We start from the raw sequence: 17,469 nt of genomic DNA on the forward strand, positions 1-17,469 counted from the left end.
AACGTTCAAGTGTCCTTACCTTCCATAACCGAAAGCACTGTTATGTTTATTTGTTCATAGTATATGTATAAGAATTTTTGTGTGTTTTCTATTAACATGTATTGTTGTTCTTCTTTTCCCAGTCCGGGAGTACTGGATTTAACCGGGGGGGAGTGTAGCGCCCCAGAGATCTGGTCGTTGCAGTAGTGTCGCTCTGCCACTAAGGGGAGTGATGGTACATCTGATGGCACTAAAGGAGTTCTACTGACCAGGTATCACCAAGCACACATTACACTTCACACTCCGGCCACTAGGGGGAGCAAAAGGCTTATTTATTGGGCCACTTCTCACATTGATTCCTGATAGGATTCTAGTATTCTTAGGGTTTAGTCCCTTATACTATTATATGCAGCCCTTATCCTTATGTCATTGATGCTTGCAAGGGTATTTATATTTAGAACTATGTATATGGGAGAATCTCCCTTTTAGACACGCTCATTCACATGCCCTTTACCACCTTTGTGGATATAGACTATATGGAGCCAATTTTTGGCATATCTTCTATGTATGGGTGACACGTGACCTGGTGTTCATGATCGGAGGCATTTTTTGTCATTTTCTGTCTTTAAGATGTATTATAGCCTAAGGGTGTTTTATTGTTATTAACCTAATAAATTTATATACTGTTTGAACTATACATTCATTGTGACCTGTCTTGATTTTTGGGAGGTCTTTGCTTTAATTGTACACGAATGTGTTCTTGCTATTTATATATGGACTAATATGTATGCATGTACCCTAAGGGGCATAATGTGGCGCAACAGGACCAGGGCATTGTGCAAATTTTGAACAAGGGAGTAGTAAATGTAATTCAGGAAAGGTGTAACTGAACACACTTTGTTGCACCCGGAAGTCTAAGACTATGTGCACATGTTCCGGTTTCCTGCGGATCCGCAACGTTTTTACTGGGCAGAAACGCTGCAGATCCGCAAGTGATTACAGTACAATGGAAATCAATGAAGAAAAAAAAATGCTGTGCCTATGGTGCGGAAAATTCAGAGCGGAAACGCTGCAAATTAAGGCTACTTTCACACTAACGTCATACGATGCACGTCGCAATGCGTCATTTTGCAGAAAAAACGCATCCTGCAAAGTTGTCTGCAGGATGCGTTTTTTCTCCATAGGCTTGTATTAGCGACGCATTGCAATGCATTGCCACACGTCGCAACCGTCGTGCGACAGTTGCGTCGTGTTGTGGCGGACCGTCGGCACCAAAAAACGTTGCATGTAACGTTTTTTGGTGCGTTGTGGCCGCCATTTCGGACCGCGCATGCGCGGCCGGAACTCCGACCCCTCCTCCACGGAGCTCACAATGGGGCAGCGGATGCATTGTAAAACTGCATACGCTGCCCCCGTTGTGCTGCGCTTTCACAGCATGCGTCAGTACGTCGCCACGACTCATTGCCTAAAAGAAGGAGCATGTCACTTCTTTTGTGCGGATCTGCAGCGTTTTTGTACCTATTCCATTATAGAAATCCGCAGGGGTAAAAAACGCAAGAAATCCGCACAAAATCCGCAGTAAATCCACATCAAATCCGCACCTACGTTTTCTGCCAAGAGAAAAAATTCCAGAGGCAATTCCGCAACGTGTGCACATAGCCTTAGGCAAAGTTCACACAGGGTGTTTTTATTTATTTTTTAATGCTATTTTTCAGCTGCTTTTTACAGTACCAGCAAAGCCTATGACACTTCAGAAATATCATGCACACTTATTTTTTTTTTTTTGTCATCAGTATTTTGTGTTTATCTTTCAGTATTTAACCCCTTTCTGCCATTGGACGTACTATTCCGTCCATGTGGGGTGGGCCCTACTTCCCAAGGACGGAATAGTACGTCCAGCGCGATCGGCCGCGCTCACGGGGGGAGCGCGGCCGATCGCGGCCGGGTGTCAGCTGCTTATTGCAGCTGACATCCGGCACTATGTGCCAGGAGCGGTCACGGACCGCCCCTGGCACATTAACCCCCGGCACACCGCGATCAAACATGATCGCGATGTGCCGGCGGTGCAGGGAAGCATCGTGCAGGGAGGGGGCTCCCTGCGGGCTTCCCTGAGATCCCCGCAGCAACGCGATGCGATCGCATTGCTGCGAGGGTCTACTACCTTCCTCCCTGCAGCAAGGCCCGGATCCAATATGGCCGCGGCATCCGGGTCCTGCAGGGAGGGAGGTGGCTTACGAAGTGCCTGCTCAGAGCAGGCACTTGGTAACGCTGCAGCGCTCTTTAACAGATCAGTGATCTGACAGAGTGCTGTGCAAACTGTCAGATCACCGATCTGTATTGTCCCCCCCTGGGACAAAGTAAAAACGTTAAAAAATTTTTTTCCAAGTGTGTAAAAAAAAAAAAAAATCCTAAATAATAAAAAAAAAAATTATTATTCCCATAAATACATTTCTTTATCTAAATAGAAAAAGAAAACAATAAAAAGTAGACATATTTAGTATCGCCGCGTCCGTAACGACCACAACTATAAAGCTGTCCCACTAGTTAACCCCTTCAGTAAACACCGTAAGAAAAAAAAAAAAAATGAGGCAAAAAACAACGCTTTATTATCATACCGCTGAACAAAAAGTGGAATAATACGCGATCAAAAAGACGGATATAAATAACCATGGTACCGCTGAAAGCGTCATCTTGTCCCGCAAAAAACGAGCCGCCATACAGCAACATCAGCAAAAAAATTATAGTCCTCAGAATAAAGCGATGCAAAAATAATTATTTTTTCTATAAAATAGTTTTTATCGTATAAAAGCGCCAAAACATTAAAAAAATGATATAAATGAGGTGTCGCTGTAATCGTACTGACCCGAAGAATAAAACTGCTTTATCAATTTTACCAAATGCGGAACGGTATAAACGCCTCCCCCAAAAGAAATTCATGAATAGCTGGTTTTTGGTCATTCTGCCTCACAAAAATCGGAATAAAAAGCGATCAAAAAATGTCACGTGCCCGAAAATGTTACCAATAAAAACGTCAACTCGTCCCGCAAAAAACAAGACCTCACATGACTCTGTGGACTCAAATATGGAAAAATTAAAGCTCTCAAAATGTGGTAACGCAAAAAATATTTTTTGCAATAAAAAGCGTCTTTCAGTGTGTGATGGCTGCCAATCATAAAAATCCGCTAAAAAACCCGCTATAAAAGTAAATCAAACCCCCCTTTATCACCCCCTTAGTTAGGGAAAAATTAAAAAAATGTATTTATTTCCATTTTCCCATTAGGGTTAGGGCTAGGGTTAGGGTTAGGGCTAGGGTTAGGCCTAGGGTTAGGGCTAGGGTTAAGGCTAGAGCTAGGGTTAGGGTTAGGGCTAGGGTTAGGGTTAGGGTTAGGGCTAGGGCTAGGGCTAGGGTTAGGGCTAGGGCTAGGGTTAGGGTTAGGGCTAGGGTTAGGGTTAGAGCTAGGGTTAGGGTTAGGGCTAGGGTTAGGGCTAGGGTTAGGGTTAGGGCTAGGGTTAGGGCTAGGGTTAGGGCTAGGGTTAGGGCTAGGGCTAGGGTTAGGGCTAGGGTTAGGGTTAGGGCTAGGGTTGGGGCTAGGGTTAGGGTTGGGGCTAGGGTTAGGGCTAGGGTTAAGGCTACAGTTAGGGTTAAGGCTACAGTTAGGGTTGGGGCTAAAGTTAGGGTTAGGGTTTGGATTACATTTGCGGTTGGGAATAGGGTTGGGATTAGGATTACGGGGTGTGTCTGGGTTAGAGGTGTGGTTAGGGTTACCGTTGGGATCAGGGTTAGGGGTGTGTTTAGATTAGGGTTTCAGTTATAATTGGGGGGTTTCCACTGTTTAGACACATCAGGGGCTCTCCAAACGCGACATGGCGTCCGATCTCAATTCCAGCCAATTCTGCGTTGAAAAAGTAAAACAGTGCTCCTTCCCTTCCGAGCTCTCCCGTGTGCCCAAACAGGAGTTTACCCCAACATATGGGGTATCAGCGTACTCAGGACAAATTGGACAACAACTTTTGGCGTCCAATTTCTCCTGTTACCCTTGGGAAAATACAAAACTGGGGACTAAAAAATAATTTTTGTAGGAAAAAAAAGATTTTTTATTTTCATGGCTCTGCGTTATAAACTGTAGTGAAACACTTGGGGGCTCAAAGTTCTCACAACACATCTAGATAAGTTCCTTGGGGGGTCTAGTTTCCAATATGGGGTCACTTGTGGGGGGTTTCTACTGTTTAGGTACATTAGGGGCTCTGCAAACACAATGTGACGCCTGCAGACCATTCCATCTAAGTCTGTATTCCAAATGCGCTCCTTCCCTTCCGAGCCCTCCCATGCGCCCAAACGCTGGTTCCCCCCCACATATAGAGCATCAGCGCACTCAGGACAAATTGCACAATAACTTTTGGGGTCCAATTTCTCCTGTTACCCTCAGGAAAATACAAAACTGGGGGCTAAAAAATAATTTTTGTGGGAAAATTTTTGTTTTATTTTTACGGCTCTGCATTATAAACTTCTGTGAAGCTCTTGGTGGGTCAAAGTGCTCACCACACATCTAGATAAGTTCCTTAGGGGGTCTACTTTTCAAAATGGTGTCACTTGTGGGGGGTTTCAATGTTTAGGCACATCAGTGGCTCTCCAAACGCAACATGGCGTCCCATCTCAATTCCTGTCAATTTTGCATTGAAAAGTCAAACGGCGCTCCTTCCCTTCCGAGCTCTCCCATGCGCCCAAACAGTGCTTCACCCCCATATATGGGGTATCAGCGTACTCAGGACAAATTGTACAATAACTTTTTTGTTCCAATTTCTTCTCTTACCATTGGGAAAATAAAAAATTGGGGGCGAAAAGATAATTTTTGTGAAAAAAAACGATTTTTTATTTTTACGGTTCTGCATTATAAACTTCTGTGAAGCACTTGGTGGGTCTACTTTCCAAAATGGTGTCACTTGTGGGGGGTTTCAATGTATAGGCACATCAGTCGCTCTCCAAACGCAACATGGCGTCCCATCTCAATTCCAGTCAATTTTGCATTGAAAAGTCAAATGGCGCTCCTTCCCTTCCGAGCTCTGCCATGCGGCCAAACTGTGGTTAACCCCCACATATGGGGAATCGGCGTACTCAGGACAAATTGTACAACAACGTCCATTTTCTCCTGTTACCCTTGGTAAAATAAAACAAATTGAAGCTGAAGTACATTTTTTGTGAAAAAAAGTTAAATGTTAATTTTTATTTAAACATTCCAAAAATTTCTGTGAAGCACCTGAAGGGTTAATAAACTTCTTGAATGTGGTTTTGAGAACGTTGAGGGGTGCAGTTTTTAGAATGGTGTCACACTTGGGTATTTTCTATCATATAGACCCCTCAATATGACTTCAAATGAGATGTGGTCCCTAAAAAAAATGGTGTTGTAAAAATGAGAAATTGCTGGTCAACTTTTAACTCCCTAACAAAAAAAAAAATTGGTTCCAAAATTGTGCTGATGTAAAGTAGACATGTGGGAAATGTTACTTATTAAGTATTTTGTGTGACATATCTCTGGGATTTAATTGCATAAAAATTCAAAGTTGGAAAATTGCAAAATTTTCAAAATTTTCGCCAAATTTCCGTTTTTTTCACAAATAAACGCAGGTAATATCAAAGAAATTTTACCACTATCATGAAGTAGAATATGTCACAAGAAAACAATGTCAGAATCACCGGGATCCGTTGAAGCGTTCTAGAGTTATAACCTCATAAAGGGACAGTGGTCAGAATTGTAAAAATTGGCCCGGTCCATAACGTGCAAACCACCCTTGGGGGTAAAGGTGTTAAAAAAAAAAAAAAAAGCTGAAAAAATGCCTAATGTGAATTTACCCTAAAGGAGGATTAGGTAAAGAATAGGTGTACAAAAGGGTTTATACCGCCAGTGTGGGTAAGGCACTGTACATAGAGTCCGAGCCTTATGTTTTTTATGAAACCAAATAAGTTAATAATCATATACGGCCACCGAAAGCTATTATGAAATATCAAATGGCCTTTGGCAGAAAAAAGGTTCCCCACCCCTGCACTATATAAACCATCTGTGTATAGATGTGATCAGGAAAAAATATAGATGCTGTGGTTCCATCTAGTGGTTGTCTGCAAAATTGCAAAATAGAGGTAAATCTATCCTACAATGATGTCCCTATCAAAATAAAGTGGAAATGCAAAAGACAGTAATGCGCCAAGGAATAGGACAACCCCGCACAGAGTGGAATCTGACTTGTTTCAAGTGCGGGGACACTGGACACTATGCCCGAGATGGGGGCCGCCCCTAGCTTGACGTCCGTTAAACTACTGGGCTCCGTGAGTGAGGGACACTGCCCGGAGTCTGAGAGGCCAAGGAGGAGAGAAGGCAGTCCCAGAAGTTTAATTTCCATGAGTTCCCTTGTATGGGCTGAGATGAATGGACGAGCCGTTCGCTGTCTAGTCGATACCGTATCGCAAGTGACCACTATGACGGAAACGTACTTCAGATGCCATTTTCCTGAGGTGACGCGGCCAGAATGGGGCCCAGTAATCAAGCTGACGGCAGCAAATCAGTTGTTCATCCCGTTCGCAGGGGTAGTCTGGATGCAGATCACGGTGTGCGGCAAAGATGTGAGCCGAAAAGGAGTTGTGTTAGTCGCCGGAGACACTGGCAGGAACTGAAGGGACTCGGAAACCTCTTGATCAGCGAGTCACATGATGCTTTTCTGGATTGATGGAGTCTATGTACCCCTAAACCCCCCCCCCCTGGAAGGTGTTGCAACAATTGATACGGGTTGCCCAGGCCCAGGAAACGTCAAGTGAAGAGAAGTACCCAGGAGAGGTGATAGTCCATGCAGCCGCTAAATCCGTTCTACCGCCTGGTCAGACCGTGCTCACGTTGCCAGTACAGGTTTGTATGCCTCTCAAAAGGGTGGAGGTGCAGATCAAGCCAACCACAGTGGATCAGATACCCTCTGGACTCCTCGTCGCTCGGACCTTAGCCACAGTCCATGATGGTAATGTGGTAGTGCGGTGCATTAATCTAGGGGAAGAAGATCTCACCCTCTCCCCTAAAAGTGAAGTGTCCCACGTGTTGGGAATGCCGGAAGAGCTGATACAACCGGAGGTCGTACAATTGACAGCCATGCAAGGGGACCCCTGGATCCTAGCAGTCATGACGATGACAGAACATCCGCCTGGAGGCCTGAAGGAGGGCCACCAAATTCTGGAACACATGCAGGCCGAACTGCCGGGACTCTCCCTGCAACAGGTACAACAGGTGGAAGGTGTACTGGAGCGCTACCGGGAGGTCTTGTCACAAAGATGTCTTTGGGTGCACCATGTCTATAGCCCATGAAAACTCTACAGGAAGTGCTGCCTCAATCCGAGAGAGATATCGGCAGATTCCGCCTCAGATGTACAAAGGAGATGCTGGTTCACATGCTGCAGAGTGGAGTCATACGGGAGAGTCAGCGCCCGTGGGCGGCTCCCATTGTTTTAGTCCAGAAAAAGGATGGAACCTTATGCTTCTGTGTCGATTACAAACGATCGAATGCCTGTACGGTGTGAGACTCGAAAAATGTCACCTTTTCCATAAGCAAATCAAGTACCTGGGGCACATCGCATCCGCTGAAGGAGTGAGACCTGCACGTGAGAAGATAGCGATGGTATAAGACTGGCCCACCCCGAAGACATTGAAAGACGCTTGGGCCTTTCTGGGGCTTACTGGGTACAACCGAAGGTTCATGAAGAATTTCACCTGCATCTCTAATCCGCTGCTGGAACTACTAAAGGGAGTGTCGTCGGGTTCAAAGTATCCAATGGGGAGGAAGCCAGGAAGAAGCTTTCCAAGCCTTGAAGATGGCCTTGACTGAGGCCCCCATACTCACCTATGCGAACTTCTCACAGCCCTTCATTTTTCACACCGATGGAAGTCTACAGTCTGGGGGCTGTGCTATCGAAGATGTAGGAAGGGAAGGAATGAGTGATTGCTTATGCAAGCCAGTCTCTCCACGACACGGAACGGAACCCGGACAATTACAGCTCCTTCAAGCTAGAACTGCTGGCAATAGTGTGGGTGATGACCTAAAAGTTTGCCGATAACCTGTTGGGGTCAAAAGTCTTGGTGCACACTGACAACAATCCCCTAGCTCACCTGGAAAATGCAAAATTGAGGGCCTTGGAACAGCGATGGGTGGCCAGCATGGCGAAGTATCAGTACAAGATCGCATATCAGGCTGGAGCCGGGAACACGCATTCTGATGCTCTGTCGAGAGTGACCCATGAGCTGCCTGGACACGACCGAGATGAAGAGCTAGAGACAGAGGAGATTCCTGGTTTCCGGGAACTTGCTAGGTCGTTGATGATGACACAGGGACAGATTGGAGAGGTGTCGAGGGAACAGGTGCTGGGACGACTTCGGGATGAGTGGGTGCAACTTCAGCAAGAAAATAAGGAACTTGCCCAGTTGAGACAGTGGGTGGCTCTGAAGCAACTCCCCAGCCGGAGTGAAAGAGACGCACTGTCCCTGGGAACTCTGCAGATTCTAAAGCAGTAGGAGAGACTTCAGTTGGAGGACGGCTTGCTGTATAGAAAAGTGCAGTTGGTGCTAGAGTTGGTGGTCACCTGGCAAGTGGTGCTCCCAGAGAAATTGATCCGTGTAGTGGCTACAGCGGCCCATGAGAGAGGGGCTCGCTTTGGTCCGGAGAAGACGTTTCAGTGGTTGCAGAAGCTGGTATATCATCACCAATTGAAGACTGCAGTAGAGGAGGCCTGTCATCGATGTCGGAGCTGTGAACTAGCCAAACCTCCAGACGAGAGAACCCCAACGCAGACCATCGTGACTTCTGCCCCCTTAGAGTTGTTGATGATCGACTACTTGACCGTGGGCCCAGGTCATCTTGTGTATGAACATTGTCTGGTGATGACTGACCCCTTTACCAAGTTCACTGTGGTGACTCCAACTCGGGATCAGACTGCTGAATCAGCAGCGCAGGCCATCTGCCGAGACTTCATCCGGGTGTTCGGTTGCCCGAAGAGGATCCATTCTGACCAAGGCGCTTGTTTCCAAGTGAAACAAGTGATGGAGGAGTTACCACGAGTGATGGAGGAGTTGCATCCTCTGTACCAGATCGAGAAGTCAAGGATGACGCCCTATCATCCTCAGGGTTTCTCCCCCCCATTTTTGACAACCAGCTTTACTAAAGCAGACAGTGGGGGCTGTACATTGGCCCCCCACAGTCTAAAAATAGCAGCCTGCCGCCATCCAGAAAAGGCACATCTATTAGATGCGCCAATTCTGGTTCTTTGCCTGGCTCTTCCCACCTGCCCTGTAGTTGTGGCAAGTGGGGTTAATATTTTTGGATATTGCCAGGTGACATCAAGCACACAGCTTAGTAATGGAGAGGCGTCTATAAGGCACATATCCATTACTAATCCTATAGTTGTATAGTAAATAAAGACACAGCAAGAATAAAGTCCTTTCTTAGAAATAAAACAAAATGCACTTTTACTGTTTTATTTAAAAATAACAAAAACAGTTATACTCACCAAACGCCTATTCCACCCAAGTACTCGTCTTCTGTAAGGCTACGTTCACATTTGCGTTCCTATATTTAACATGGGGGCGCATGGACATGCGTTTTGCGATGTATGCGTCTTTTTTGCCGCAAGCGTTAGGGCGCAGAGGACGCAGCAAGATGCATTTTTTTGCGTCCAAAATACGGCAAAAAAAGGACACATGCGTCGCAAAACTATGCGTTTTGCATGCGTTCTTGTTTGCGTTGTGCGTTGCGTCGCCGACGCAGCAGCGCACAACACAAATGTGAACGTAGCCTTAGAAAACAAAAATAAAAAACAACAATATCCCTCACCTCTCAGTCATTCTGTCCCATGCCGTAATCCATTTCAACCTGGACGTAGTCAAAATGCGACCATACAGGCTGAGAACCACTGGTGAATGAGCTGCTGCGAGCGCAGCCTCAGGAACCGGCGGTGACATCATCAAGATTACCTCTGGTCACTGAGGCAGCGTTCCCAGCTGGTCTGAACTGCCGCGACCTCGGTGAGATCCCTGCTAGCACAGTAAGAAAAACTATTATGATTATAAAAAGAAAAAGAACTCTCAAAATGGTGCCGACTGCGCCTCTGCAGTAGCATCCATCAGCGATCCAATAGATGCTACTGCGCAGGTGTCGCTGGCGCCATCTTTGTAAAGACAATTTTTTCCCTAACATCTAATCAGAGCACCATATGAAGACTCCCCCACAGGCCACCCTGGAGCACTGGCATATCATTAACTAAAAAGATTAAAGATTAAACAACAACCACAAGACGGATTTCATCAACCAAGGTATCATTTTAATCAGTATAACGGCACCGACCTGACACTATCTGTAGGTTACGCAGCACAATCCTGCTGACAGGTTCCCTTTAAATCATGGCTTCTATGTTGTAAAAATACCCATCTAATTGTTGGTATTCGGTTATTGCATAACCACACGTGTCTTGAGAATGTGTTTTCTTACTGCATGTAATTCAATGTGATAATTGCCCTGCTATACAGCATGCAGTGCAAAACTCTGTCAATGCATGACTGCTTGGGCAAAAACTGCATGCATCACGGCCGCGCTGTCTGCCCGAACAATCACACAGCGTAAAACAAAGCATTTTGGGTGAAATTTATGAAGACAGGCTGTTCATGAAATAAGGTGCGACAAATTCATTAAGATGCACAGATTCTCAATTTTGGCACATCTTTGTGCTAGAGAAAATGTATGGCAGCTACAATTTACACCAGTTTTCTGCTCTGCATATAGGTAAATTTGTTGCTCTGGCATTAACCCCGCCCCTCTACTAAACCACACCCATTTTTCAGTAGCGTCAGTGAAAAAAAGGGCTCATTAATTTTTTGGAACCAGAAAGCTGGCACAGGAGAATGGTTTCCCCATGTGCTGTTTTCCTTATGTCCTGCCAGCTGCATGACAATGGGTTAATTATTATTCCTTACAATATGGATAGATCTTTATCTGTTTTGTAATGTGGAAATGTTGCCGTCTCCCTGTATTATGTGATGTATTAATAAAGAAGAATATACTTTTTGCTACTGTGGATGCTGTAGTCGCTCTCTTCACCTTATGGAGGATTGGGGGTCATCCTCTTTTTGGCATACTTACCACTAGAGTTGAGTGACTTTTACTTTTTTCGGATTGAGTTGGGTTTTGCGAAACCCGACTTTGTCAAAAGTCGGGTCGGGTGAAATCGGCCGATTATTGCGAAAAGTCGGGGGCCGACTGAAACACGAAACCCAATGCAAGTCAATGGGGAATCAAAGTCGGCAGTGAGTGGAGGACAGGAAAACACCTACAGTGCCCATTTTAATGCCAAAAACATCAATTCTTATTACTTAAACTTGTCAATCTTAATTTACTTTGTAATAATAGGTAGGCATTGAAGACTGGGGGTCATTTGGCTAAAGTTGTGGGGGGGTAGGGCTGGCTCAAGATTTTCGTGAGCCCAGGAAACGCGGAATACGTCACGGCGGTGGAGCAGGGAGAGGTAAGTATTTCAACTTTGCAAGTGCTGTTGCAGTGCCCCAGAGTCCTGGTCGTTGCAGTAATGTCGCTCTGCCACTAAGGGGAGTGATGTTATGTCTGATTGCACTAAAGGAGTTCACCTGACCAGGTATCACAGTCACACATTACACTTCACACTCCGGCCACCAGGGGGAGCAAAAGGCTCTATGTATTAGGCCACTCCTCACACTCGGGTAAAACTGGGGGTTGGACAGGAAGTTAGGCAGAAAGGAGCCCGAGAGAGTTCGAGAGAGGACCTGTCAGAAGTGGGATCCTGGCAGGTACCTAGCAGAAAGGACAGATTGTTACGGAGCCGCGCCTGCACTACCTTGCGGCAGCATCTTAAGGAAGGATACGAAGCGAACTATATTGTGGAGAAGTGAGAAGCGGGATCATAGTACGAAGGAGATAGAACCAGAAGGAGTTGTGCCCCTAAGACCGTGGCAACATCCTTCTGAGGCGCGTAGCCAGTGGCCGGAGCACCAAGGAAGTAACAGACTCTACGCATTACTTCAAACAGTGGCAGAACAGTTAATTATAGGTTGGCTGTCTGACCTAAATCACCTAAAAAGACATAGGAGGCAATCGTGGGAGAGGGGCGTCTCTAGGGTCCCATAATAACTCCAGGCCTACCTGTCATACGGGGGCGTCCTAGCCATATTATCTGGGGGACGGAGAGAGAAAGAACAGATATGACAGTTGTGAGGACTATCCCGTGGTGCTCAGCAGGGAAGGACTACAATACACAGGCGCCAGAAGGTAGGCACTGATTTCCACCTGCAAAGGGAACTCTGGATGTGGCTTCGGACCGGCCGGTCTCAGCCAGCCCTGTTAGCAGTGCTCTGGATTGCGAACCCCGAAGCCTTCAGTAAAAAGGTAAAAAGACTGCAACCCTGCGTCGTTATTCCTCGCGTCTTGCCCCACGCACCATCACCCTTCATTGGACGCCCCTTAGCAGGGTCACGGACCGGGTCTAGCCACCGTGACAACCCCGGACCGAGTACCCCGCGGCCCTGCGTCTGGGGGCGCTCCACTGTGATCCTGAGCAAGCAGGGGGGGCCCACTCGTTGCACTGGCACAGGGCCCCTCATAGTACGGTGGTGTGTTTGACGGCGGGCAGCGCCTCCCACTGGCAGAGACACTTTTGCATACTATGAAGGGCCCTGTGCCAGTGACATCGCCAACAAGTATGCCCCCCTACCTGATTAAGGAACCTGCACTTTCATCTGCACCTTCCTCTTTGTCCCCGTGTATGGTGGTATAGTATGCGGGAAGGGGAACCTGACTTTCAGCAGGGTCAGATTCTGGCTGTGTAGAGTGCAAGGGGAATGTAGTGGTCTGAGTCACTGTACCAGCAGACTCATCTAGCAGTGGCTGGGCAATGGGCAGGATGAGGTGGAAACACAGATATAGGCCCAAATAATAAAGTAGGCTAAATGCAGTTCAAAATTAGTAACAGGACTAAACAGGCGGCATTGCTTTGTTCAGTGTAGGACAACTGTAATGAGTGGCAGACACAGTTAGTAGGCCCAAATATTAAAGTGGGCTAAATGTCTGCCAAAAAATTGTTCATAAATAAACAGGCGACATTGCTTTGCTCAGTGTCGGAAAATTGTAATGAGTAGCAGACTAAGTTAGTAGGCCCAAATAATAATAAAGTGGGCTAAATGTCTGCCAAAAAATTGTTCATAAATAAACAGGTGGCATAGCTAGGTACAGGGGTGGGCTCCTCTGCTGAGTAGCAGACAGTGGTAGTAGGCGCAAAGTATTAACTGGTCTAAATGGAGGCCAGGGCCCCTGTATATTTTAACTATCATCTATCATTTTAACAAATTTGTATTGGCAGTGCCATTGAAGGATTTAACAGCACAGACTACACTGTGGTGGAGCAGGGAGAGGTAAGTATTGCAAGTGGTAGAGCACTGTTCGAGCTGGGGGGAACACTCTCTCGTGGGCGGCGGTACTGGCACAGGGCCCCTCATATTACGACGGTGTATCTGACGTTGGTTGTGCACCACCACCGTCAGAGACACTTCATTGTACTTTGAGGGACCCTGTGCCAGTGCCGTCGCCCAAGAGTGGGCCCACCCACCTGTCCAGGCAAACGGCACTCGCACGGGTGCTTGCGCCAGGTGGTGACCACGGCCCTGTGGGGGGAGTCAGCCCATTTAGGGAGGTATAAAAATGGCCTATGGTGGACATTCAGCAGCTGCAAATGGAGGAATTGGTTTGGGTGAAGGACACAAGGAAACGTCTTGTTCCTGACCGGGAGCATCCACTGACAACTCGCTGCTTTTATATTTGGAACTTTCTGAAGAGAAGGCGAAAGAGCTAGAGGCTGAGTCAGCAAGGAAAGCCAAGACTTTTTCCAGCTGCTTCGGCTTTAAAAGCTGTTTTCCTACTCCCAGATAAGGGAGCCTTCGAGGCCTTGTGTAGCCAGAAGATGACGCTGGCTCAACACCTCCAGCCTTAGGTGCTATTGTGCTTTTGCCACTACCACCAGATGCACCACCACCACCACCATCAGTACCAGCTGGCAACCACCGCCCACGGGCTCTTCCACCAGACTTCCTCATTTTTTGGAAAATCTAACCAAAATAACAACCGTTATATGGTACTGTAAAACAAGGTAGAAGGTGTATATAAACTTGTTGAGAATTTAAATCTCCCTTTTTTTGGGAGACTGAACCAAAACTCAGGCCCTGTGTATATAACAACGCAATCTGAGTGGCAGAAAGTGGCTGGCTGACATACGACAAACTAACAGGACTGAAGTATATCCACTTTGTGAGAATTTGAATCTCACTTTTTTTCGGGGAGACTGAACCAAAACTCAGGCCCAGTGTATAAAACAACACAATGTAAGTGGCAGAAAGTGGCTGGAAGATATATGAAAAAATGCAAGGATTGTAGTACAATTTCAATCTCCCTACAATGATCTCAGGAAAAGTTTGGCAGCAATAAAAAGGACTGCTGCACACAAAAGTGTGGACAAATAAACAAGAAAACTGAGCAGAAAGGAGCAACAGGATTTTTGCTTTTAAAAAAGCAGTTGGTTTGCACAGCAGCGTGCAAACAGCAATGCAGATATCAGGGAGCCTTATAAGGCAGCCTAATAAGCTACAGAGATGATGCACAAAAATATAGCCTCCACTGTCCCTGCAAACAAAAGGTGGTTGGACAGTGGAAATCGCTACAGCACAAGCAGTTTGGGGGTTAATCTTTCCTCCCTAACTATATCCCTTTTTCTCATGAAGCTGCAGCAACCTCTCCCTATGCTAAGATCGGTAGAAGTAAGATGGCGGCCGGCGTGCACGCCCCTTTATAGCCCCTGTGACACCGCAGAAAGCAAGCCAATCACTGTCATGCCCTTCTCTAAGATGGTGGGGACCGAAACCTGTTATCACGCTGCCCACACTCTGCATCCTCTTTCATTGGCTGAAAAATGGCACTGAAGGCATCATACGAAACGCGACTTTTGCGCGCAGATCACCGACCTCATGGCCGATCCCACACTAGGATCGGGTCGGGTTTCATGAAACCCGACTTTGCCGAAAGTCGGCGATTTTTGAATTTGTCCGATCCGTTTCGCTCAACCCTACTTACCACCACTACCTACATATCAATTTATTTGTGGTGAAGTGCGGTCCTAAACTTGCTATTTTTCAGACTTAAATCCCATTGATAATCTGTGGAAAGACTTGAAAATTGCTGTTCACGGAGGTCTCCATCCAATCTCACTGAGCTAGAGCTAGTTTTCAAAGAGGAATGGGCAAAAGTTTTACCCTCTAGATGTGCAAAGCCGGTAGATATACACTGCTCAAAAAAATAAAGGGAACCCTAAAATCCCACATCCTAGATATCACTGAATGAAATATTCCAGCTGTAAATCCTTATTCATTACATAGTGGAATGTGTTGAGAACAATAAAACCTAAAAATGATCAACGTAAATCACAACTAATATCCCACAGAGGTCTAGATTTGGAATGATGCTCAAAATCAAAGTGGAAAATGAAGTTACAGGCTGATCTAACTTCAGTGGAAATGCCTCAAGACAAGGAAATGATGCTCAGTAGTGTGTGTGGCCTCCACGTGCCTGTATGATCTCCATACAATGCCTGGGCATGCTCCTGATGAGGCAGCAGATGGTCTCCTGAGGGATCTCCTCCCAGACCTGGACTAAAGCATCCGCCAACTCCTGGACAATCTGTGGTGTAACGTGATGTTGGTGGATGGTGCGAGACCTGATGTCCCAGATGTGTTCAATCGGATTCAGGTTTGGGGAGCGGGCGGGCTAGTCCATAGCTTCAATGCCTTCATCTTGCAGGAACTGCTGACACACTCTAGCCACATGAGGTCTGGCATTGTCCTGCATTAGGAGGAACCCAGGGCCAACCACACTAGCATATGGTCTCACAAGGGGTCTGAGGATCTCATCTCGGTACCTAATGGCAGTCAGGCTACCTCTGGCGAGCACATGGAGGGCTGTGCAGCCCTCCAAAGAAATGCCACCCCACACCATTACTGACCCACTGCCAAACCGGTCATGCTGAAGGATGTTGCAGGCAGCAGATCGCTCTCCATGGCGTCTCCAGACTGTCACATCTGTCACATGTGCTCAGTGTGAACCTGCTTTCATCTGTGAAGAACACAGGGCACCAGTGGTGAATTTGCCAATCCTGGTGTTGTGTGCCAAATGCCAAGCATCCTACAAATGTGTTGGGCTGTGAGAACAACCCCCATCTGTGATCACTGGGCACTCAGACCATCCTCATGGAGTTGGTTTCTAAGACACATGCACATTTGTGGCCTGCTGGAGGTCATTTTGCAGGGCTCTGGCAGTGCTCCTCCTGTTCCTCCTTGCACAAACTGTAAATGACGAAAGCTAGCACTCGACAGTAGTGAGTCACGGTGCTAGTGAACGGGTCATAAAAGTCCCATAAACCATAGAATGAAGAAATCACTGCACTCGTATGTTGAAGTTGCTTGAACAAGTGTAAAGTTTTATTCACAAGTGAAAGTTCATGTTGAAGCGATAGGCAAAATAACGTTTTGGCCAACTCGTGGCCTTGTTCACAATATCGCCAGAGAATATACTTGTGGTGAATTGTTTAGAGTACTGGATGGCTAGGATAATTTTGGTGGGGGACCCAGTCAGAGGTACCTGTCAAGGTACTGCGAACGTTGTCCCGGCTTGGGAATAGTAATTGCATACAGCTGTTTAAATCTATGAACGTGTCAGGTAACAAGGTCCCTGTGTAATATAAGGTGTCCCGAGGAGATCAGCAGATAATAGCGATCCTTGCGGTAGCAGATCCTGGGAAGCAAAGGCTGAGGTAGCGGTCCTGCTGCTGGGTTGTTGCTCTCCTACGGCCCCCTCCATGTCTCCTGGTGTACTGGCCTGTCTCCTGGTATCGCCTCCAGCCCCTGGACACTACGCTGACAGACACAGCAAACCTTCTTGCCACAGCTCGCATTGATGTGCCATCCTGGATGAGCTGCACTGCCTGAGCCACTTGTGTGGGTTATAGAGTCCGTCTCATGCTATCACGAGTGTGAAAGCACAACCAACATTCAAAAGTGACCACAACATCAGCCAGAAAGCATTGGTACTGAGATGTGGCCTGTGGTCCCCATCTGCAGAACCACTCCTTTATTGAGTGTGTCTTGATAATTGCCAATAATTTCCATCTGTTATCTAGTCCGTTTGCACAACAGCATGTGAAATTGATTGTCAAACAGTGCAGTTTCCTAAGTGGACAGTTTGATTTCACAGAAGTTTGATTTACTTGGAGTTATATTCTGTTGTTTAAGTGTTCCCTTTATTTTTTTGAGCAGTGTATATTTCAAAGACTTGCAGTAGTAACTGCAGCAAAAGGTGGTCCTACAAAGTATTTACTCAGGGGGGCTGATCACAAATGCACATCACAAT

This window comes from Ranitomeya imitator, chromosome 1 (genome assembly GCF_032444005.1).
Source record: "Ranitomeya imitator isolate aRanImi1 chromosome 1, aRanImi1.pri, whole genome shotgun sequence".
Taxonomy (NCBI): domain Eukaryota; kingdom Metazoa; phylum Chordata; class Amphibia; order Anura; family Dendrobatidae; genus Ranitomeya; species Ranitomeya imitator.